Consider the following 23285-nt stretch of genomic DNA (forward strand, 5'->3'; position numbering starts at 1 on the left):
AGCACAGGCCTGGGTAGACCTTGTACCCATGATGTATTTACAGAATGAATTAATTCTTCTAAGCAACCCTGTGGCCCTAGGAAAGGTTCAGCTGCCCCTGGTCCATTTCTTGGCCATCAAATGAGAAGATTAGTGAGGAGGAGGCTTTCTGTTTGCACAGAACGATCTCAGAATAAATATTCCCAAACTGATGTTTTTAAGTCAAAATGAAAACAACTTTAATGAATCCTATAGAAAATATAATACATATTCCTTCCACTAGAAGATTATTTACTTTGTTGAATAAAGGAATTTCAATGAGAAAATTGATGCTGTTTTTCCGCCACTAAAATGTTCCTACTTGGGCATTTTGAAAAGCCGCCACGAGGATAAGAGGCAGCTTTCCAATCTTTCACCTCTTATAATTCAGAAGGCATTAGAATCACAAAGCTCATTCACAGCTTTTATTTCATTTCTTCTTCTAAGTAGGTAATGTTATTATCCCCTCTTTGTAGATGGTGAATGTGTGTCTCAGAGAGGTGATGTGACTTGCCCAAGGTCATGCAGCAAGTTGATGACAGAGTGCGCTACATTCATTCAGTGGACTGAATACTTTGTGAGCCCCCACCCTGCATCCTGTGCGTGGTACTACACCATGTGCCGGGAATGCAGTGACAATAAGACAGACTTCCTATCTTTCCTGGTTTGCACCCTACCACTCTCTTGGTTGTAGGGTCTTCTCTCTACTTGGATAGAGCAGGGAAGGCTGATCACCTGGGTGCCTAGATTGAAGTTCTCCCAGAAGCAGACTCTGAGACAACTGACGTCAGGCTAAGTGGTTCAGGTGGGAGGTGACAATAGGAAGTGCCCATAGAGAAGAGAGGAAATAAGAAAGGAGAGGAAAGCAACACAGGGAATATGTTACTTCAGTGGGCAACTGGGGGTTGATCTCTGGGGAGCTCTGGGAAACCGTGTAGGACATGCCTTAGACTTGTGTGTTTATGCACAAACTGCTACTTACTCATGATCCGTTGGGGGCTATTCCCCAGGGTAACTTCTTGGCACTGCTGGCTCATGAGAAGGCCCAAGTGCCCTCCAGTGGAGCAAGCCCTCAGGGTTAGCCATTATTCTGTATAGAAATGGTGTAGAGAGGTGCATGCTAAGACGTGGGGCACATGCTAGGCCAGGGCAGTGCCAATGGGCCAGAATCATGGACGGACTGACTGTGAGCACTTTGGCTGCTCTGAGCTTATTGTGGCATGGGGCTCATCTCTTGCCACTGGGGTCCAGGCTACAGGCACCAGCCCTTCCTCAGCCCTGCCTGCTGAACAGACTCATCCCATTCCTAGGCAGCACCAGAGCAATTCAAAATCTCTCTGCCTCTGACCTGCTAGCTCTGGGTGCTTCTTCCTCTAATCTTGCTGTTCAGGGGGAACAAAAAGGCATCCAAAATGTTTGGGGAAAATAAAACTTCCTGCCATCCTTCCTTTATCTGTGATGGGAACTTCAAATTATGTCCCAGTGTCCATTTCCCTCTTCTTGGTTTTGGTATTGCCCAAGTTTTAGAGGAGCTGATAGCTGCCCAACTACAGACTACATTTCCCAGACTCTCTTGCAACTAGCAGTGGTCAGGTGACTAAGTTCGGGCCTTGGGTTAAGAGTGGAAGTGTGAGCCTAAGCACTGTCCTGGGCATATCCTGAAAAAAAGTACAGGCCTGCTCTCTACTTCTTCCTAATCCATTCCACAGGCAGGAGCTTGACCCCCACTGGAACAACCCTTTGGACCCAGCGACAGAAAAAGCCCGTGTTGGGGAGTGCAGAGATGTGCCCACAGCCTGGACTCTGGGCTGTCAGACTACCCACTGGTCCTTGGCCTATCCCATGCACCCCTCAGCCACTCTGTCTTGAGGATCATTCTAGCAGCTTGGCCCATCGCTAACTCAGCTATACCTGAAGTCTCTACCAGCTCTAAAGATGGCTATTTCTAAGAGTAATATTCTCACATTCCAGGTCTCATGAAGGTGACCATTTCACCCGGACCACTTTAGAGCAGTCCTGTCAGACCCTAAAGCCATGGCTCCAATCCCCAAAGCATGCTGCTGGTTCACTGTCTCCTGGCACCCCCATCTCCCCAGAGCCCATTGCGTGACACAACTCTGACCGATGAAAGGAGTGTCTCACAGATCTTGTCTGGATGTCTGGAAACCTATCTTCTGGTCATCATTTTCAGGGCTTTTTAGCATGTAGAAACCAAAGAGATGCCCGACCTGTGTGCAGTACAGCAGAAGCCAAAAAGACAGAGTAAGTAGGTTGAGGGGACAGTAACTCCACAATACCCCCAAACAAGACGAGGATACTTTTGCTGGAGAAGTGTTGGAGGAAAGCTGATCAGATATAAGCAGAGATGTCTTAAGAGTGGAGATGGGGTCAGGTACATACAGTGGGTTTCAGATGGATCTCCCAGGAAGGTCAGGGTCTCACCCAGGTACCAGTATACTGAGGTGGGGAAGGGGTCAGATGACCTGCAGGGGAGTTATGCTCTAACGCTCTGGAAAGTATCAAATGAGAATTGCTGAGAAACCTAAAGCCCATGAGGTGCCTGAGAGCAGGAATTATGCCTAGCCCCCTCTCAAGCCCCTAAATTTAATATAATACTATAATCTAGATGGTCTTCAATGATATTTATTGAACAAACTCATAGATGAGTGAAAAATATCAGTACAGAGATTCAGATAGTCTATTCCACACTGTTTCCTTCGCATCTCTATAGTTTTTCAGGACTCCACAACAAAATGGAGACAGAGGGAACTTGAGTATAAAGGCATTCCGATTCCTCTAAGGAAGCTGTCTTTCTCCCCAGAACTGTGGACTCACCTTGCTTTCAGCACTTATCATAGATGATTAAAAAAACATTCACGTATCTGCCTCCTTAATAAGATGGTGTTTGTGAGGGACAAGGATTGAGTCTTTTAGGTGAATTCCTCAGTGCTTATCAGTGCTTAGTGTAGAAGTGCAACATGTGTTTGATAAATATTATTCAATGGATGGATGAATGAGTACAGTTCCCCACTGAAAATGGAACCCTCAAGCACATTTTCCTATTAGAAAGTCACTGTGATTGAGAGAATTGTCTCCCAGATCAGAACGGAACTTCTGATCAGACAGGAAGTCCTCTGAGAGCAGGGCTGTTTCCTCCCTCAGACTGGGGCACTGTGAGGGTAAGAGCTGTCTCTCTTTCCTCAGATTGCGGATTCTCTGAGTACAAGTCCATGGCACCCCTCAAACTGGGACTCCCTGAGAGTAGGGTTGTTTCACCCCCTCAGACTGGGGCTCTCTGAGGACAGATATGAGTTTCCCCTCAGACTGGGGCTCCTTAAGGCAGGGCTATTTCTCCCCTTTCAGACTGGGGCTCCCTGAAAACAGGACTGTGTCTCCCCCCCTCAGACTGGGGCTCCCTGAAAACAGGACTGTGTCTCCCCCCTCAGACTAGAGCTCCCGAAGCAGGGCTATGTCTCCCCCACAACAGACTGGATACCCACATGCAGGCATGAGCACATTCTGCAGGGCAGCCCATCTGAAAGATCCTTGCCCATTAGGATGTGCCTGTTGTTGATGAGTTCTGAATGGCCCTGTCCATGTTCTATTGATGAGCATTTTTAATGTTTCAATCTGAATGTGATGAGGAATCATAAACGGAGGGAGGAAAAAAAAAAAGAAAGTAAAAAGAAAACAGGGAAAGAAAGGCCAAGTTGTGGCTAAGTTCAATCCAGCAGGCGGCCCTCAGCCTGGAGGGAAAAGTCTAATGCATGCACAAAAACCTCATGAATAATTATTTCTGAGTGGCTCAATATTTTAAATGCTGGATTTTTTTTCCCTCCTCAGAAGCCTACCACGACTATTTATTGCAATGCAGAAGCTGGATGCAAGGTGATTAAGTTTGATTTCTGGGTTGGCGGATGAGCAGAAGAGGGGCTGGAGGTGGAGAGTAGGAGTGCATGTATGGGGAGGGGTGAGCAGATGGGACCCCCTAGGCCAGCATCTCGTGGGGGCAGAGAAGAAAGGTCATCACTCAACAAATAGTCCTGGAACGGATTACAATATCATCTTCCCCCGAGGAGCTTCCAGCTTGGGGCCTCTGTGCTCACCTGCTGGGACATCCAGGGGCAGATAGCTGCAGTGCAGGAAAAACACAAATGTCAGCTATTTGCCCCATGGTTAATGTCAAGGCTTTGGGGAAATTAAAACTGAAAAATAAAGGAAGTCTCTAAGCCTTTGCAGTTACATGACCGTCCCCTCCCGAAAGCAGGGGTAAAGGTTCCCAGCTCCTCCGTTAGAGGGTCACAGCTTTGAGTCCTTCTCCAGTGACTCCAAGGACTCATACAAAGATCATAGCAACCTGCCTGGCCCTTCCTTCCTGGTTTATTTTACTCTGGCTATGGTTCTGTGAGGCTGGAAGGATAGATTCTGTTACTCCCATCTTACGTTTAAAGAAACTGACACTCAGAGAGGCCAGTGAGTTGCCCAAAGTCACCTGCTCTTCAGAAGATGAAGTCCCGAAAAAGATAGCAGGTGTCTGGACTTCTAGGCAGCCTTTGTCGGTTACACCATCACTGGCTCAACTGTTAGGGGACACACAGAGACCAGACACTGGGTGTGTGAAAACTGAAGAGTGCACTGGCCCACCCATGCACCTGCAGGCACCGTGTTTCCTCCCCAATTCCCACTCAGTCTTCTGTCCTCCTTCTGCTGACCCTCCAGTCCCTGTGGCTTCTGCTGTTTGCACATGGTTACCTTAGTGTCACTCCTGTCCATAATCCAGGCCCAAGCATGGGTGCTTGGGGATGCACATCTGGCCTCCTCAATGAGCTCCTTGAGGCCAGATGTCATGTCTTACATTGCTCATATATCCCACACAGGACCTAGAGCAGCACCAGGCATCGGAATGGCATGGAATGACATCTATTGGCATGTTGTCATAAAAATAATGGCTGGCATTTCTGGCATACTTACTTTGTGCCAGGTACCTGCAAGAGGTTTATAGGGATTAGCTCATTGAATCTTCACAGCAACCCTATTCCGTGGGTATTATTATCCTCCTTCTCAGATGCACATGGGGGAGCTGAGGTCAAGGGTCCCGTAACTTTTCCATTGATAGATAGCCAGTAAGTGATGAAGACAGGATTCGAACCTGGGCCACTGGGCTTTATAGCTCTCACTCTTAAATGCTACATTATATTGGCTTTCAGTATAAGATCCATGTATGCATGCTAATCTCTGAAAATGGCTTATTCACTCATTCAGAAACATGGTACCTTTTAGTGAGGAGTTACTATACCCAGGGTATGGTGCCGTGCTCTGCACACACATTTAAATCTCACCTTCAGCTGTGACGTTGATGGGTTGTTTCCCCAGGGTCACACATCTGTAAGTGGTAAGGCTGGGGTCTCATCCCAGGTCTGGTATGGTTGGTTCCACAGCCTCAGCTGTTTCCCCCTGAGTTGTGCTGCAACGACCTTCAATTACTCATTCACCAAACTCAGCCTAGCTAAGAGCCCAGCACAGAAGGAAATGCTAGTAAGAGGAGCCAGAGGCCACTGGCGATAATAAAGATGACTTTGGGCATACCACCATGGCCTCTGTCATCCCAGACTACATGGCCACTCTAAGCTGACCAGCCATGGACCTTTTCTAGCACGTACGGGAATCAGACAAGGTAATATATGTGTGGCAAGGTCACAGACATACTCACAGCACACTCAGATGTGCGAGAAACCACTTCTTTTCATTTTCCATTAGCTGATTGGAGCTGTCTTCTGCTCTCCTATTCTGCAGCTAATGGGTGGGGGGGAGGGCAATTAAGTGTTAGCCCAATATAGGGATCTAGGCCAATTCAATGATTTAAACAGTCTTTAAAGAAACTCTTCAGGTCCTTGCAGACAGAGTGTTGATCTCTTAGTTTTCTGCCTCCCTTCCCCGCAGGCTCTCCCAAAAGGCACCTACATAGATGGGCAGTGCTTGTATGGCACTAGGAGGGAAGGAAGTATTTGGCCTCAGGCCAGCCCTTGGATGTATGTGGGTTGGTGTCCATTGGGAAGGGGTGGTGTGGTCTCCCCTAAGTATTCAGCAGGACTTCCACTGCTAATGGGCAAGGCTGATAAACTTCTGGTTTGTTCTTTCTCCACTCCATTGAGGCTGGGCTGTCCTAGTACTCTATACAGAACTGGTCCCAGTTTGCCTCTCAGTGATGGTGGGGACCCTCTGAGGTCCTACTCTGCAGCCTTCTCTGAACCTCATGAAAAACTCCCCAACCAGCCTTACAGAACTTCAGGGGTCTGGAGACCCAACTCCATGCCTTCCCTCCCCTATCTGTACCACAGCTTCTGTTTGCCTTCAGGATAGCCACCCCACCTTGGGCAGGAGCAGCCTAAGAGGTGAGGACCTTCTCAAGTCCTAAATGAGAAGGGAATTGGAATCTCTTCTACTCTCGGTGTCTCCTCCATGAATCCAGCATGCCTTGGTCCTTGGGGTTCAGCCTGGAAAACAATCAAATGTGGGTCTTATTACCTTCCTGCTCATCTCCAGTTCCCTTCCTTCCCCACAGCCCTCAGGATAAGAACCAATGGGCTCCCCACTCTGTGTGATGGGCATCCCTTATGTAAAGTCTTCTGAGCAAGTCCTCCAGACCTGCTGCCATGTATGGGACACTGACTCTGCAGCAGACAGTGTCTATCTCACTCACACCTACTCTACCGAGGAGGCACTAGTATAGCCCTGGGTGCCAATGAAAGGCTACACGGCATAGAGAAGTTATCTGCCCAGGGTCACAGTGATATGCCCAGTAGACCCCACCCAGCCCACTGGAGCACTCTGGATCAAGGAGTCTCTGCTGGAAGCAGGCCTACCCTCTCCCTTGCTGCCATGACAAACACACCGCTCAGCCTTAAAGGAGGAAGGCTGCGTGAGAACGAGGTTTAGTGGGGGAAATGACAACACACTGCTCTCATATTTGTGAAAGAGTATCCCCCTCACAAATTAGGTAGGTGTGGTAAACTGTAAAGCCCTGAACAGTGAGGGATGACTGTCATCTGTGATGAAGCACTTCCTCCCCCAACCTCGAGGAAGTCATGGGCGCTGGAAGAAGAGGCTGGCTGCCAGTCACTCTAAATTTTAATAAAAATTGCATTTCCTCCCCCCCCCCCATCCAGCCCCATCCCTCTGCTCCTCCCTCTTTCCCCCCGCACCCATGGCTTCCCGTGCCTTGAATAAGCTCTCCAGGGGGTGCTCTGGGGATAAGAAGGGGGAGAAGATGGACTCTGGAGTAAAGACCAGAATCAGCTCCCATCTGCTTTCAGTTCCAGACAAGCAAGGGTTTCATCACGGCCTGGGACCAGGTTCCCTTACCTGTTTCTTTTTCCTCTCCCCACCTCCAGTTTGTTGCTTCAGAGACCTAGACGTGCTGACTTTTATCTCTACCTTGAGTATTCTGAGTTCTAATTAAGTTCATTTCAGCCCTCTGATTTGAGAAGCCTTATCAGGAATACTTAACCTGTGCAAATAATATGTGGAGCCAGCCAGCACCGGTCCAGCATGCTAATTGAACTTCGCACAGGAGCCCAGACAGAACTGAGCGGCCAGGTCACCTGGGAACTCCTGGGAGGAGGTCAGAAAGGAAGGCACCCATCCAGGAGCAAGAAAGGAACTGGACTGGGCCCTCTGGAACCCAAAGCCCTGGGTTTTCTGGCAGCCGGATTGGTTGGTAATTGGGGTTTAATAAGGTGGGGTAAGTCAGGAGATGCTTCAAAGGCTTGTTTGGACTCCAGATGTCCTGCACTCTTCACAGGCCAGGCCCGGCTCCATGGGCTGTGCTCTGAACCCACAGGCAGACTCTTTGGGGCGTGTGGCTCCTGAGGACTGGCATAGGGAAGGAGCACTGGCCTGGAATGCTGCCAGTTAAGGGCTCAGGCAAGTGGCCCTTCTGCAGCCTCAGTGTTCACACTGGGGTTGGATGAACCCAGGGCATTGGGGTCTTGTGCTACATGGAGCCTTTGGTTCTAAGGCCTCAGGACCATCAATGGCTGAGTGAGTGGAGCTCCAACCCCTTCCCGCTTCAACCAAAGCTGCTGCTGCTTATGTTATCTATGGGAAAACAAGAAAGATTACATTTGTGGGAAACAAAAGAATCTGTAGCCAAAACCTGGTGTAAACCATGACACTGGGTGATTTCTTTGCTTCTTTCCAAATCTAACAATTTTAGCTTCCAAAATCCTAACAACTGGACCCTGGCTCCGTGGTATTTCTGTTCGCAGAGCCATGAGATCCTGAATACATTATGTCTGACTTCTCAGCAATGTTTCTCTGGAGTCTGGACAGATGTTTCTACAGAGCATCCTGCCTTACCCCAACCAAACAGGCTTCTCAGAGACATTGACTGAGTTGGTGCCGTTGGTTGAGGAAGAGCTAGGGCACCATTCCAAAGAGACTCTCCTTCGGGGTGATCACAGTCCAAGGGGTCAGAACCTACCCTGCCAAAGCCATCTCCAGAACAACCCGAACTTGTGAATGGGAGGGGCTGTGACATAAAGGCAAACAGCTCAGGAGGCGTCATCCCAGGAAGGCTTCTTGGAAGGAAGGGACAGGGAAGGACAGGTACACACTAAACTGTAGAAGAGTCAACAGTGAGGGGTAACATGTCTCAATGATGTCCTACTTCAGCAGATTCTCAGACCCTGAGAAGGATGAGAGTCAAGACAAGGCAGACCTGGCACTTGTGAACCAGGTGATTCTCCTCCCCTCTCTCCTAAGGGGAGCTGGGTCCAAACTCGTTTGAGGTTCAAAGCAGGTGTAAGAAGCTGGACTTTGCTATTCTCTGTATGAACCATGAGGGAGGCACACATTTAAACCACGTTCAATCTGTCTGCCTAGTTCCCCTTGCCTAATCAGCCCTGAGGAAGGTATGGAGAAAGGAAGGACGTGGAGATGTGGTTGGCCGGGTGGGGTGTGCAGGGAACAAGGAGGGCAGACTCAGCAGACTGGCAGAACCTTGGCCCTCTCCGCACGCACCCATTGCTCTTTCTGCACAGCCCACAGCCAAATGTAGAGCCAGAGAGGCCAAGAGGATGATGGGAAAGAGCTGTGCTGAACAGCTTCTGTTTGACACTCTGACTTCGCTCCTCTTCTTCCCCTCACCCACACCGCCTGCACCGCCTGCACCCCAGGAGGCTGCTCTATGTGGGAGCCCTCAATAGGCTTCCTGCCTCCTGGATTCCAGTTGGGTCTGGCCAATGAAGAACACCACCAAGAGATCGGGGGAGGGAGAAGATGAGATTGGGGTGCTTGTTCCCCAGCTACCAACTCTGTAGGGCCACAGCTACCAACAGGAGGTCCTCCACACAGCGTGCTCTGCCTCTGGGTCTCCATGACTGTGACCTCCCATTGGCTCTTCAGACCTACCAGTTGGAATGTGGCTGCTGTCACCGCTCCTGGACACTGCACCATCCCCACTGGTTTGTCGGCACTCTGGCCTCACCTTGAATGGATGCGGTCTGAATGTGACATCCTTCTGCTGCCTGCACCCTGGCTGGGATGTGAGCAATCTTTGCTTCAGCCTGGGGATCCCAGGCCATGGGGCCCTTTACCAGCCCCACTCTCCTCCTGGCTCTGTTCCCAAGCCTGAGCCCTGTTCTGCCCCTCTTCTGTCTGCATTATTTCCAGATTCAGACTCCAGGCTTTGAGTTCTGTACCTGGCAGATCACTTCTTTGTGAGCCTGTCCCTCTCATTACAGACGCCAGCACAATGTGATCACATTAAAGAATAAACACAATGCTGGTGCTTAACTCCTGAAAACACAGCTTTTCTCCCGAATTGCCTAGGGGCCAGCTGCGTGGAGCTGAACCAGGTTGATCAAGGAATTAAATAAGGATTAAGAAGTTGGAAGGTGCCTGCTAATCCAGCAATCAGACAAACCTGTGCACAATCATCTTGCTTCCTTTCCTAAAATATGAGTTATGAAAAATCATGCAATTGGATCTTCTGTTCATTTAGGAGATCAGCAAAAAAGTGAAACAGGCTACATCTGGGGGGAGGAGTAGAGAAGGGAGGTAAACAGCCCACGGAGAACCACATTAATGGGGAACCCACATGCCTTGGAGTCTCTCAGGATGACCTTTCAACCTCCAGATCTGTCCCGGACCCTTTACCTTTTCTGAAAGCCTGGATTTCAAACTGTCACCAAAGCTGTTCTCTTTGGTTTGCTTCCCCATGATTAGAAAGTCAGGGTTAATGGGCAACACTATTTTCTCTTCCAAATTCACTTCCCAGGTCGACAACACACAGGATACAAGAAAGTATCGGAATTGGGGTCAACCCCAAACTGCCAGGATCAGCTCTCAGCCCTGCTGCTGCATGCCTCTGTGATCTCAAGCAAGCCGCCCTAGCTCTCTTGAGCCTCAGTGTTCTCATCTGTGAAATGGGTCTTACATCACGGTGCTAGAGTGAAGATAGGGAAAGTAACCAAGTGAACTACCTGGCACATTATAACTTCATAAATGTTGTAACTCCTTCTCCATCCTCCTTCAAAGATAAAACTATTCCTGGGGCTACGGTTTTCCCCATGTAGATTATAGCAATGGTTTCTACATTCAACACTTATTTTCCCTTTGGTCTGAGCCGCATCCCTTCTGGCATTTTCTGGCAGCAAGATCTCTCAGTCGCACTCTTTCCTTTAGGGAAAGGCGCTTCTCTGTCTCTGTCTGCTTCCTGTGGGGCTGTTAACCCCAGAATTCCTACCCCAGTGCCTCTCCAAGCCACAAGGTATGCCACCCAGGGACTTTCTCCCCAGTTTTCCCTTTTCTCTGGGTAGAATGTGAAGACATGACCCCAGAGCAGCTGCCAGCCATATCCCGAGCATGGAGAGAGCCCCAAGAACATGATGAGAAGGGGGAATGAGAGTCTTGGGGCTTAAACCCAAAACAATCACTGCGGTCCCCAGAGCCTTCTCTTTCTGTGAGTCCCCTGACTCATGATCCTTTGGGGCTGAGATAATCAGGGTTGGTTTCCAGTGCTTCCTCCTCACCGGCCTCCTAGAATTCTCTTCGGATCCCCCCCATCCTTTCTCCACATTCCTTACAGAGCCAACTTCTAAAATCACAAATCCGGTCATGCCCCTCCCTGCTTAAAATGCTCCCACAGCTTCCTACTGCGTTCAGGATCAAGAGCAACATCTTTACCAGGGCCTGCAAGGCCTCACCTGCTTTCCCAACCCCTTCCCTTACCAAGATGCCCTGCCCCTGCACACTCCGTGTTCGACCAGTTTCCCGGCCTTTGTGCTCAGAACTGGGAATGTCGTCCCATTTGCTCCTCACCTAGAAAAGCTCTCCTCGGACTGCATCACAAGGAGATCCTTACTTCCTGGGATTCCCTAAGGCTTCCCTATGGCACAACCACCCTCTTCCCAATTTGGCAAAGCCCCTGTAGCAGATTCTTCTTACCACTCGTAATCTCGTATCGGTTTGTATTATTGTTATATAAATGCCCATCTCTCTGGCCAGACTGACCACGCCCGGTCCATTGGCTCCACATCACGTCTGCTTAGAGCAGCGCTAAGTGCAGCAGATGCTCAGAAATATTTAGTGAATGAATGAACGGAGTGACCCATTTGGTGAGCACAACCTATGACCTAAGTCCTGGTCACTCTTCATGCAGGAAATCTCTCTTTCTTGAAGCTTTTCCCTCTAGAAACTGCACTGGCTTCTTAATGAGTCTCTCCCTTCCCTTCTTTGACTACTCCATTAAGATGGCTTTTGTCTTTCCCCAAACACCTGCTCAATAACCTCCAATGGCTCACTGGTGGCCAGCACATAACCCCCCACCCCCCCCAAAAAAAATACACTTGCTAGAGTTCCCCCAGATCAATCCCAGCTGGTCAGCAGCCAAGGCAGCGCCGTGCCACCCCTCCCTCCCCCACATGCACCACTGGCTGCTGTCCTCTCTCCTCTGCCTGGAGGGTCTTCCTTCTCTCTCTTGCCCTCCATATCCCATACCTGCAAATCACTGCACAACCACTTCCTCCGTAGCACTCCCTTAATTAAACTGCCCCCGCAGTAAGTCCTCCTGTCTCAGTTCTTGCAGCAATCCGTTGATTATATGTAAGCTTACAAGTGCTTTCCAGATATTTCATAATTGGTGTAGTTCCTTCCAGGTCACCAGCCCTTTCACATCCATTATGTGATTTGATCCTAAAAACTGCGGGGAAGCCAGGGCAAGCATTTTAAGGAATACTTCAACTGTAAGCATCAGAAACCCACCGAGTTAGCTAAAGTGGACAGGATTTATCATGAAGACGCTGGCGAAGAGCACTGCTCGTTGTGGGTAGCGCAGGCTGGCCTCAAGGACCTAGAAAGGCATTCAGAGACGTCTTTCTCTTTCTCATCTCTTGGTCTCTCTTCTCTGTCCATCTGCTCTCCCCACCTCTCTGCAAACCAGCCTCCTCGGAAAAAGTCCCCATTAACTCAGTATCAATGAGTTGCCAGGTGCCAACTCTAGGGCCAATTCTGATCTTATCTCTCCAGGTCTCGACACTATCCAAATGGTCCCTCTTGATGTCTGAGTTCAAATTCTCAGGAGAGACTTTCTGAGTAGGTGTTGGCCAGGCAGGGGAGGAGCTAGTTGGAGTCACCTTGCCCAGCCTGGTACAAGCCGCTGGAGACCAGGTCACACTGCCCGCTGTCCATTCATCAAGACTCCAGGGACGGTGGTATAAAGAGCTGAACAAGTCAAGTGCCAGTGTGTTCTCATGGACATGAAAGTGAGCCCTGAAGTCAGGCCAACTGTGTACACGTCCCAGCTATGGTAATCACTGGCTCATGACCTTGGCAGGCCACTTCATCTCTCTCTGTTTTCTCATCTTCAAACAGCATCAGCAGTGTAGGATCACCGTGATGATTCAATGAGAGAGTCACTGGAAGCACACAGCACAGGCCTGGGTGCGTGATAAGCACTCAGTAAAGATTAGCTGCTAAGGTCTGCTACAGTAGGGATCATCATTCTCATTGCAGCCTTGAAAGTGCCCTAGGATCCCCTAGCACTACTGGAGCCCCCAACCGAGCCTGCCCTAATTAGCACCCCCAGGGCGGGGCCTCAGGAATCTATGTTTTAAAAGAGTTGCCTTTTATGCAGAACGGTGTTTCTGCGTTCACCACTGGTGAATCTAACTCAGCTTCCTCTCTTCTTCCAGTTGGAAGACGGAGGCCCAGACAGGCAGAAGGGTTTTCTCAGGTCACACCAGGAGCTGGTGTCTGGACCAGGACCCAGACTCCCTGTGCACAAACTGAAGGCACAGTTGCCGGTTGGGGTCTACATGGGGATCAGCGTCCCAGGGAGTGGCCAGGGGGACTGGGCCCAACATGCCAGACTCAGGCAGTGCCCTACTCCAGTGCCAGGGCTCTGGGATTTACACAGCTCGGTTGGCACCCAGGTCAGCCTCTCATCAGCCATGCAACTTCCAGGGAGTTAGGCTTTGTACCTCAGTTTCCTCAGTTGTAAAATAGGCCGATAATCCTCATCTCAATGGACTGTTGTAAGGACTGAATGAGTTATGGTATGGGAAGTTTTGAAACAGTACTTGATACAATGCTATGACTATCAGCTTTTGTCGTTGGTAAACAGAGAACTCTGGGTCTCTTTTTGGCTATTATCTGGGAGGGATAGATACTGAAGAAAGATATTCTCTGACGTATGTTTATAAATTACAAATATATAAGGGATAACACACACATCTGATTAAAACCCTGAGACCCAACTTATACATACAGAGTTTCCAGCGCGACTGTGGATAACCTCAAATACTCATACCCGTGCCTTCCTCTGTAAAGAAACCAACTTTGCATAGATGCATGTGTAGACACTCGCTGTACACCTGGACATTTGATGAGGAAATCCCTAAAGGCAGGGCGGTGTCTCTCCTCAGACTGAGGGTCCTGAAGTTTACAGATCATCTGTCAACAACCAGCTTGGAGGAGTGGAGGCCCCTCTTCACCCACGGCCTTCAGTGTGACCTTCAGTGTGAGGGGCAAGGCCCTTACTGCCCAGTAAATTGGATTCTTCCCAGTTTCAAATACTCACGGCTGATGAGGTTTTTTCAATGCCACTTCCTGCCACTCTAATTGCTCCATGCAATGTTTTATGTATTTTAATTAGGGCTTTAAATTTTACACCTAAATCTCAAGACACTCTAGTAAAAGGACCCTCTTTAGAAACCGGAATAAATAAATAAAATCTTCCCAGGCAGATGACAGCCAGGAGCCTTGAGATAATTCACATCAACCTGTCATTCTGCCACCACCATTCTGTCATCTGGGACAACCCCTGACAGTGTGTCTGGAGTTTCCCCAGAAACCCCTTCTGCCTTCTACTCCTGCCCTTGAGGGGCCCTACTACTTCCCAAGGTGCAGTCTTGGTGGTCCTAACATAACCCAGATTCTTTAGTTTAAGGTTTGCTTTGTTCAAGTGCAGTGGTAGGGGCTGTCCAGTGGTGGGCCTAACCTATGCTCAGTTGCAATCACCTGAAGGGTTTATAAAATATACTGATGCCCAGACTCCTCCCCCCCGAGATTTGGGTTCTGTGGGTCTGCACTAGGACCATGACATTGCAAGTGATCCTGCATGGCTACAGGTGACCCTATCCTGTAGGAAGAGAGGAGAATAAGCACTGTAGGGACCTCATTTCTGAGCAGAACTCATGTCTGCAACACCCCCCCCCATCTCATGGGAGGCGCATTCAACCACCCTATTAAACTCTAGGCATCTGCATGGACTGGGACCCCATCCAGCTTGTATCTGCAGCAGGAGTGTGCTGCCCAGCACACATGAGGTGCCCCATAAATATTGTCTCCATGAAGCCCAGGCCACCGCTTTCGTCAGACACCCTCTACTCTTCATATTTCCAATGCAGGTCCCACCAGTTGCTAGTTGGGTGGTCTTGAGCAAGTCAACCTGTCTTTCTAAACTTCAATTTCTACGTCTTTAAAATGAGAGATAATGCCAGTAATCTTCCTACACAGAGAATTCACTTTTCTCCATGCCTGGCCTCTGACAAGTCCTCAGCAAGCCTCAGCGATCAGCACTGCCCACATTCACCTGTCACAGGTGAGTTCCTCTGCCTCTCTATCCTGTTTGTGGACTCTCTGGGCTGAAGCCACACCTAAAGGGGAAACACGTGGTATTCATCAGAACCAAGGGCCTGTGTTGAGAACCCAGAAATGCAGATTTGTGTTTCTCCTTCCTCTGATCTACTCCGTGACCTTGAGCTTATCTCCTGAACTCTCTGAGCCTCTGAACTCCCACAGCTGTCCTCCTTCCACCACCACCCCTCACCACCTGCACTCAGTGACTCTTCAGGTTAGGAGGTCCCTCCGCTGAATGTGGCAGCTGCCCCTGAGACTCCCATGCAGTGTCTGAGCAGCTGCAGCCAGCCCTGTCCGCTCTCTGATGAAAGTGAAACACACAAATGCAGCTGTGGAGAGAAAAGTCCCTTGATTCGGCAGCCCCTGGAGATTTCCTATTCTAACAGACACAGAAGCTCTGCTCCCCAGACATAGCCTGCAGTGTCAGTCAGACTCGTCGGCACTCGCTCTGTTCCCTCAGCTCCGGGAGGGAGAAGCAGGGCATGGAAGTCATGTCTGCTCAAGCATGGCAGGAATGGGACAGCCCTCTATGGGGGGGGCGCCCCATCTGGATGGGAAAATGTGTATCAGGTGGAGCCTCCTCCTCCAGGTCCTAGGAACGGGCTGGCTTGTCTTCTGCCATCACAGAAGAAATGCGGAATTCCCAGAATGAACTCACGGTGGAGAGGGAGAGGGGGAAACTGAAGGTGGGGAAACAAGGAGGCACGCCCTCATGCTTTTAAAGAACCCACCTCAGAGCAGGAAGCTGCCCTGCCCACCCAAGCCTGCTCCATCTTCCTACTTAGGACTTCCAAGCATCACCTCCTGTCTGCTGTGCAGAGTAACCACTCCCTTCTATGACTTGGGGCTGTTTATTTGCACCCCTGGGACTGTGTCTTTCTTAAAGAGCAAACAGTAGAGTAAGGCAGCACAAAAGCAGAGAACCAGAACAGGGATCAAAGACCATGCAACCATGGGCCATTTACTCTTTTCCTCTTTGAGTCTGTTTCCCGATCTGTAAAATGGAGCAAGAAGACCTACTCCATAGCACTGTGAACATGATGAAATTTGAAGAACCTATAATGTGCCTAGCACTATGCCTTGCCCATAGGACATGGTCAGTAAGCTAATACTACTAACAATTACTAAGTCTCACTGTGCTCCAGCACCTTAAGGGTGGGAGCGTGTCCTGTAGCTCGGTAAATCCCCCTCCACACGCAGTTAAGGGTCAAAGAAGACCGGAGGGTTGGCGGAGGTGCGGTGGAGACGCCTGACTCACTGGCTGGCAAGAGGCCTGCACATGCCACACATTTATTTACAACTACCCCTGCAGATTTCTGTTCCCAAATGCCGGAATTAAAACGAATACTTCTCCTCTTCAGCCCCAGTCCGCGGGCTGCGCTTACGCGGATAGGGTGCCTGCCCGCTTTTTGCCAACAAAGGCACGAGAGAGAGGGGCCACCGCGGAGGGGCGGCGGGCGGGGGCACCAGCTGCTGCTGGCGCAGGGCTGCGGGGGTGGGTGCGGTTACCTTGGCAAAAAAGGGCATAATTAATCCGCCGCCCTCTCCTTTCATTAAGCCTTCACGTTTATACCTGAATTAACTTTTCACATCCAGTTAAGGCGCGTGGGAGGCTCTGGCCGCCGCAGGCGTGACAGGCGCGTGCTGTGACTGTTGGTGGAAGTGCGGCTGAGATGACCCGCCACCCAGGAACAGGAGGAGCCCGAAGCTTGTGGGGGAGGGTGGATGTGGGGGAGGGTCGAGTTTTCAAGCTCCGCCCAGGCCAGAAAGGGGCCTTGGAAAGGACTGGAGGGGTCTGCCTCCAGGGGCGGGGGGGCGCAGGTTCGGCAGGAGCCCAGGGTTGGTTTTGCACTGCTGAAACAGGCCCGTGCCTTCCTCTGGCCAGTGGTTTTGCCAGCACGGATGGGGGCGGGCGTGCAGCTGTTCCAGCCAGGCAGCGGCGTGTGCTAGGTGTTCGAAGTATCTTCCTCCAGCTGCGTTAGGATCCAGCGTGAAGACAGAAACCCAGAGGCGCCAGCCAGTGCACAGGTGGGTATTGGTGCAAGCCTGCCCGGCTTCTGACTTTCTCTACAGGCGACATAACTAGCTTTAGCTCCTTGGACCCCAGCTCATGAAGCTGGCATTTCTTTGGCATTGTTCCGGAGTAAACAGCGGACTGCTGTTGCCCTTCACTCTGGGAACTGGGCCATGTCAGGGCATCTTTTTGCAGATGCCGGGAGGCGGAAGGCGCCTGCTTATCTCCCGGATAGTCTCTCTGTGCTTCATCTGAGTGACAGGCTTTCTAGGAACTACTTAGCCCCTCGGTGTTAGGACAGAGAAGAGCCACTTACCCCACAAATGGTCCCCACAGCTGTCCCCCCTCCTCCTCTTCCCCTGCCTCCTCCACCCTGGTGGAGATATCCAGGTCTGATCAAGCAGCAGCAGGGCACACACCCAGCCCTGTGCTGGATACTTTAAGGGGTGTGGTTGAAGGGAAGAAGGGAAGGTGCCCATCAAACTGCCTGCCATGGCTCCAATTATCTCCTTCATGATCGTTGTTCTCCAGTGGCTTAAAATCTAGTGGGGGAGCCAAGACAGGCAACAAACACATGGCTCGCACGTGGGGGATGAGGAAGGCTCAGAAATGGGAGAGTGATTCAATGCCGGAAAGAGAATTTGGGACTCAGTCACACCCTTCCGAGGAGGGAAACTATTGTGGGCTGGCTCTGAGTCACCAGAGATTTCTCAGGGGAGGCAGGATTTGAATTAAGCCTTCTAGCCAGGCTGTGAGCTAAGTGCCTGACGTCCATTATCTCATTTAATCCTTACAAAACCTCCGTGATCTGGGTGTTATAATTATCACTTCCATCTTATAGATGAGGAAACAAGCTCGTGAGGTCAGGGAACCGCCAAGGTCACAAAGCTGGTAAGAAGATTTTAAGCTGGGTCTGTATGACTCTTAAGCCCTTGCTCCGGATCTTAATGCTTTATGCCTCTTTCAACCTTGAAAATGTGTAAAATTTCCAGTGAGGAGACCCCAAGGGGAGGGAAGGTTGGAGAAGCAGAGTGCTAAGAAGATGGGAGGATGTCACAGGGGGACTAACTCTGGTGGAAGTAAATTCCCAGGCCAGGGGAAAGAACGAGCAGGTACGTGCTGCTAGCCCCAATTCTAAGAGCTGTTCATTGGAGGGGAGAAGTTTACATTTTTTAATTTCCCAAGACCCCATCTGAGAAACCCAAACCACTTTTGAGTAAGGGCAGGAAGGTCTTCTTGTACATCCTGTCCCCAAGAACTTCAGGGTATCAGGGCTTTTAGAGGCTCTGCAACTCAGATGATCCAATACCTTCTATCCAATTCAGATCAATAAACATTTATGTGCCAGACACTAAGTGCTAGAAATGATTAAGGGACAATTCTTGCCATCAGGAAAATTAGGGTCTAGCAGGGGTGATGGACACAAAGAAAAAAGGCACGATGAATGATAAATGTGAAGATTGAATGCATGGTCCCCATACCTGGGACATCAGGAGGAAAGGACTGAGGCGCTGAGCCTTGAAGGCAGAGCAGGTGATAGGAGAGGAAAGGGGGAGAAAAGTCCCCTGGTTTAGAGGAAACCACATAAGCAAGGTCATGGAGGTATGGAACAGCACAGTCTATGTTTGAAATTATAAGTCAACCAGTTTATAAGGGCATGAGCTTGGAGATAGGCAGTGGCATGAAACACTGCAGAAGTGGGCAGGAGTGAGGGCACAAGAGGCTTGTGGGGCTAGCTAAGGAGCATGGACTCAATCCTCCAGAGGACTGAGGGGCTTTCAGCAGAATCTAATGTAGTCAGGTCACATTCTCAAATCCTAACACTGACAATGAGGAGGGCAGGAGCTTTCCCTGGGATACACTGCATCCTAGGAATCTGTGAAGGAGGACTGATACATTTCACCCAAGCTATGATGAGGTCTCCGATCAAGGCACTGGCAGTAGGAGTGGGAATGAGAGGACTGGGTCAAGAAATATGTAAGAAGGGAACAATATAGGAAATCCCTAGGAGGAGGAAGGAAGAACCTGCTGTTCTCCGGGCTGCTGTCTTGGGAGACTGAATAGGAGCCTTTCAGTAAGTTTGGAAACATGGAGAGAAACAGGTTAGGGAGAGAGGATGACAAATCAGTTTGTGTTTTGTTGAGTTAGCGATACTCAAATGATACCCAGGTGGATGCTCCCAGGGATAGACTGGAGACATGGAATGGGAAGGTATCAGCAAAGAGGTGGGCTTAGGACAAAGAGGGTGGATGAGCTCATATATAGAGGTCTTGTCAAGGGAGAAGAGAGGGGATCCATAAACAGAACCCCAGGGAACAGCCACACTCAGGAGCATATAGAAGAGGAGATGCCCTTGAAGGAGACTTAGGCAAAGGAGGAGTTGGAAGCCAAGGAAGTAGAGGGTATTGAGGAAGGAAGAACTCTGATGTCAAATGCAACCAAGAGGTCGAGGAAGATCAAGGCTGAGAAGTGTCCACTGGCTTTGGCAAAGTGAAGGTCACCATGGTCCTTTTCGGGGTCCTAGCAGGAAAGAAAGGACATTCAATTTTTTTTTTAAGATTTTATTTATTTATTTGACAGACAGAGATTACAAGTAGGTTGAGAGCCAGGCAGAGAGAGAAAGGAGGAAGCAGGCTCCCTGCTGAGCAGAGAGCCCGATGCGGGCTCAATCCCAGGACCCCGGGATCATGACCTGAGCTGAAGGCAGAGGCTTTAACCCACTGAGCCACCCAGGCGCCCCAAGAAAGGACATTCTTGAGTTGGGCAATTTCAGGGTATTTTAACAGAGGGTCTTGGTCACAGTAGATCCTGGTGCAGGGAAAGCCTTGGGAGAGTGCAGTGGCTGGGGAGGGATAGCAGGGAAGAGCTTGAGCAGTCAGCCTCTTGGGCTGAGGACCAAGAAGAGGGAGGAGTTCACAAACTTGGAGACAGGGAGTCCTGAGTGAAGAGGGCTGTCTGGTGGGCTCAGAAATTTCGCAGAGGGGCACAGCCAGCCTAGTGGGACACCACAGGCAGGAAGTTGGCTGGATAAATTCCCGGATCTCTCTCCCTCCTCCTTCTAGCCTCCAGCCAAGGCTCCCTATTGGCTCCACTCAACCTGAAGCCAGAAGACACGTAAGGCAGCAGGTAGATCCAGGTCCTGCAGCTCAGCCTCTGCGGCAGAGAGGAGGGTGGAGGAAGGTGGACAGATATGGAGGGACAAAGAAGATGCCCAACATGGCAGTCTCCCCAGAGCACTTCAGTGGAACACTGGAAGACGGAGACCCCAGGGTCAGTGAGTGAGCATGGAACACATGGCTGTCATGCCTGCCAGCATGCCCTGATCACCCTTCCTATACATGATAAATTTCTCAAACCTGTGAGCCACTCTTTCTGGAGGGGGAGGTCCCTTTCCTAGCTGCCCTTGTCACTGCACGCCAGCCACGTGTTCTGGGCTCCACCAACCCGCCACACCAACAGGACACTAGATGTGGAAAACAGCAAGGTGAGGAAACAGGCTTTCTGGTTGGGATGGCAGGGAGGTGTCCACTGTGGAGTCAGCCGTTCCAGACTGTCTTGGTGTCCAGAGCCAATGGTCAGTGGTGTCAGCCACAGCTCGGGCCTCAACATCCAAGGTTAGCGGAGCCACTGGTGAAGGCTTTCACTGCTCTTCATATGCAGGTTTCATGTCTTCTCTGGACTTCCCAGAATTTCTGGAAGATACCCGGGATTCCTTTTATTCTTTTTCTTCTGCTTAAACTAGCCAGAATAGGTTCTGTTACTTGTCGCTAGAACACTGACTGAGGAAAAGTGAATGGGACATGAGGACAGGGACATAGGAAGGCTGACTGAGCTCTCAGGACAAAGAGGAGAGAAGGTAGAGCTTGGGGTGGAAGGGTGATTTTAGGGGAGGAGGGCACTGGGCAGGCTCATGAGTGCAGGAGAGAACAACAATAATTCCGTCTGTCAGAATTAAAGAGATGGGTTCAGGGAGGTGAACCATCTTCTCAAGACCATGCTGCCAGTGAGCAGGGGTGCAGAAACCCCAGCCCGGGGCTGGCTGGCTTCAAGATCTCATGCCACAAGCATCTGGGCAGCAGCCAGACCAGGCACCCTTGTCAAGGGTAGTTTTCATTGGAAATTTTGAAGTCACACTTGAAGCCCAATTTGAAAGGACAGAATGGCCCGTAGGAACAAGGTGAAGAATAAGCTGGTTGGCTCACCAAAGTGAAAAAGAGACCCAAATTCTTGTCAAATGAGTCAAGCTGTCTTGAGACAGGAGGCCCAGCAGCATATGGTGCTTAGCTCATCCCCCGAGACTGTGTCACCCTGGAGGAACATGGTTTCCCCCTACACAGCTAACAAGGCTATATGAAGTGCCACCTCAAGAGAAATCTACCAGAGGGAAGTAGGACGGAAGGGGGCTGCCGAGCACACCCCCACCGATCCCTTGGGAATCAAGCATTCCAGACCTTGGGGGAGATCGTGAGGGCCTCTGGCCTGTTTCATCAGGGCCAGACCTTGTTTATGAGGCATATCACCATGCTCAAAGAAAGGAAATGTAGGAAAGCTTTGATGCACAAGTATATGGAGAGATTCTGGATTTTCCCAGAGAGCATCTCCAGACCCAGCAGAGCTCATACGGTACCTGTGTTCAGATTGTGTTCGTGCCCTCATGCATAAAGGGCTTGTTGCTACGTTTGCAGAGTTGGTGGTTTGGGGCTCCGTGCAGGGCCTGCCCACGCCTGTGTGCAGAGTAGGCCCACATGCGTGAAGCTTTTGTCTTACAAGGGTGGAGTCCATTCACCACAGGCCTCAGAGAGACCAGCCCTACACCGAAAGTCTGTCACTCTCTCACGGTTAAGGGGATAATTTCTCAGGTGGTTTTTCAATTGACCATATCGACAAAGTCTTGAAATTGGTTATTTTAGTGACACATAAAGCTTTTTCTTTGGTTAACACATTTGAGTTTAATTTCAGTAATATTTCCATTAACAACCTGTAATTAAAGCATCTAATAAAGATCAGTAATTCACTTAGCTGGATTTGCATTTTAAAAAAACAGAGAAGAGAAAAAAATGCATTTGTGGAACTCAAATTTCATTCTTCTGTTAAATGAACATTATGGTTTTTCTGGGTATCTTAATTGAACCTCATTTTTAACAGGAATATTAAACAAATTAAATTAAGCAAGTAATTTTCCTTTTTAGGATTTAAAAAAAAAGGCTTCAAGTAGAAAAGCTCCTTCTAAAACACCCATTAGTGGGATGGGGCAGGGCCGCAATGTGGGTAAATTGTGTGGGCTCTGCTTCTTCCGCAGGAGGCTGATGAGCTGCCATCCTGAGAGGGACCCTGCACCCCTAGAGACCTGAGGACACTCAGTGCCAAGGACCTGCTGGACTGGGACCCCAGAGGCTCTGGAACGGGCAGGGTGAAAGGAGCTGAGGTTAGATAGGTCACTAGCAACAAGGGGAAAGTGCCCAGGTCAGGGGCTGGAATCAGCTCAAACAAGGCAAGGGTGCAGGAGACAAGCTTGGGGGTGGAAAGCCCCTAACTGGGACTTTACACCCAATTGTTTAATTATCCCACCATAAGCTTTTGGGGGTAGAGATTCCTGGCTTTAACTTACAGATGCAAAAGCTCTGGGAGGCCACACTATGAAACTTTGTCTGGCTTCAAGGTCCAAGACAGGAGTATCAATCTAGGTTGTCCCCAAAGGGGACTCCGAGAGAGGTCAGTGTCTGTGAGGAAAACACATGGAGAAGTTAGGGGAGGCTGGGAGAGCTGCCAGATTTGGGGAGGACAGGATGGGTGATTGGGCATTTGGGGGTACAGCCTGACCCTGGCAGGGGGTACAGCAACTCAGGTGAGAAGGCTCATCAAGGCTGTAGTGTCCCCATGACAAAGTGGCCCTGTCACAGTGGTTCCACATCCCCAGAGTGGGCCAGTCTTAGCTCTGTCACAAGGCTTGGGGCATGATGATGTTCGTCACACTCCCCCCAGCTGGAGGTCTGGAAAGGAGCATGTCACAACTGCCCAGTCAGTGCTCTCCACCATGGCGCATGGCCTCCATGGGTTCAGACACTTGATACCAGGGGCTGGCAAGGACAAAGCAGGTGAGGGATATCCATTC

Source organism: Mustela erminea, chromosome 4 (assembly GCF_009829155.1).
Source record: "Mustela erminea isolate mMusErm1 chromosome 4, mMusErm1.Pri, whole genome shotgun sequence".
NCBI lineage: Eukaryota > Metazoa > Chordata > Mammalia > Carnivora > Mustelidae > Mustela > Mustela erminea.